This window comes from Penaeus vannamei, chromosome 13 (genome assembly GCF_042767895.1).
Source record: "Penaeus vannamei isolate JL-2024 chromosome 13, ASM4276789v1, whole genome shotgun sequence".
Classification (NCBI taxonomy): Eukaryota; Metazoa; Arthropoda; class Malacostraca; order Decapoda; family Penaeidae; genus Penaeus; species Penaeus vannamei.
The window spans coordinates 15,411,008-15,413,507 of NC_091561.1; positions in this window are offsets into that span (position 1 = coordinate 15,411,008).

Here is a 2,500-nt window from a genome sequence, read left to right on the forward strand (position 1 = left end):
TTTGCTTTTTATCAGTATTCCTTTTCTTCAAGGTCGGTTTACACGGTGCTGTTTACGAAGCTGAACGATAGCTTCTTTCTTCGCCAACTTATCCCTCTCCCAGAGCGAATTTCAAGCTAAGGCGTAAGCGGTAAGCCGTTTGCACGATGCTGGTAAAAAGGATATATTAGCTAGTGTTTTCGAGCAGTCTCGGGCGTCAGGGTATCGCGGGAGGATGTTCCGCGAGCCGCTGTTATCCTTTGTGCAATGGCGCCCCAAGCTAGAATGCGTGATTCTGTTATGAGAAAACAGCCAAAGTAAAGAAGTGTACGCGTACGGAAGTAAATGGGCAGGCTTCAGATAATATCCTGAAGATATTACATACAGGCAGGATTTAGGCTCAGGGGACTTCAGACTAAGAACAACTCACGGGCTTACTGATTGGTTCACTGTAGAAAAAGGCGTCAGACAGGGCTGTATCTTGTCGCCACATCTATTTAATATATTCTCTGAAAAAGTAATGAGAGAGGCTCTGGCTGGCTTTAATTAAGGGAAGCATCAAAATTGGTGGCAGAACAATTACGAATCTAATTACGCTGATGATGTTGTGTTAATTGCTGGTAGTATGACTGAACTACAAGATCTTGTAAATAAAGTATGGACTTACATTAAATCCAAGTAAAACCAAGGTGATGAAAATTGTTAGAAATAAAGTTAAAAATAGAAATGATAATCACCAGATAGTGCCAAACAACAGTCAGGGAATAGAGACTGTGAACACTCAGGGAATAGAGACTGTGAACACTCAGGGAATAGAGACTGAAAAACTTTATATATCTTGGAGCAATGTTCACAGATGACTATGATGATAGTAATAAAATTAGACGCAGACTGAACATTGCCAAATATGCGATGGTATCACCTGAGAACATTTGGAAAGATAAAGGTGTCAATAATTACAAAGAAACGACTTTTGAATTCATTAGTTTTCTCCATAGCTAGCTATGGTGCTGAATGCTGGGTTTTAACAGAAATGGATAGAAATGGATAGCTTTGAGATGTGGTGTTATCGTCGACTTTTGCGTATTAGCTGGACAAAAAAGATAACCAATGAATGTATATTAGAAAGAATAAATTGCAAGGAATATTAACACTGATAACTAGAAGGAAATTAACATTTGTAGGACGTTATGAGGAAAAAGAATGTGGAAACTGACCTGTTAATGGGATCGGCATATGGGAGGCGCGGAAGGGGAAGACCAAAAATAAGATTCGCAGACAATATTAAAGAGACTGGGTGGTAGAGGGTTTGGGGAAATCTACAGAATGGCGCAGGACAGAACACTATGGAGAGCCACACTGACTTCATATAAACCTTCTGTTTCGTGATGATGGGCTTCAGACAATCTCCTGAAGATAGTACATACTGGAGGGTATTGAGGCTGACGTAGGAAAAATTAGAAGACTGTAGATGAAAATTAATCCTTTTATACAAAAGGGAACTGGACATTGTTAATAAAAGAGATTGGGAATTCATGATTTTAGGCGTTTGCGTGGGGCGGATTTAATTAATACAACTGCTGATTGTGTGCTAAAGCTGCAACGGTCATATAAGCAACAATAATAAGGAGGTGGCATATCACAAAGTAAATCTTAACAATAAACAAATATTTTCTCTAACTAATTTAAGGCCAACGATAATTATACCCTCCCTTCACGTACAAATTAAAGTCAATTATCACGATCAACAAAATGAAATATAAGAAGTGATCGAAACATACCCTTACTCCCTGATATTTCCCGCTATTTCACTGTATAAAACACTGACCGGGCGTTCCCTTCTTTCATAATCTTCCTTCCTTATACTGTGTACTCTGGTCTTATGTTCCTTCTACAAGTCATCGCTTGGCATTGTCTCTTCAGACTAATTCCTTTGCTGTATCCACGCCCCCCCCCCCAAAAAAAAAAAGAAAAAAAAAAAAAAAAAAAAAAAAAAAAAAATATATATATATATATATATATATATATATATATATATATATATATATATATATATATGTATATATATATAAATGAATATTTTCTAACAACAAGGCTGGTATGGCGTGTGGCGTTGCCTAACTTTCCCCAACCTTTCTTCCTCTCTGCGTGCAGGATGAAGCAACGGTTCCGTCTCAGTTATCACATTTTAAAACATTTATTCACAATTATATCAATTCACTTGCCAAGCATTATAACCTTCAATGTCGGTAAAACACGATTTTTAATACCAGCACTTAAAATATCTGCAAGGTGAAGCAACGATTTCGTCTGACAGGGGAACGTTACAAAAAAATTGTTTACAACCTTCCCCCATTAAATGGTCCAAACATCTATCCAGTTATAGCGAATGCATCTTTTAATTATCAAATCAATAACGATTTCCATACACGCACACACACAATAACATATATATACAGTGAACCCTCGCTATAACGCGGTTCACCTTTCACGTTCTCGCTGCTTCACGGGTTTGCATTGT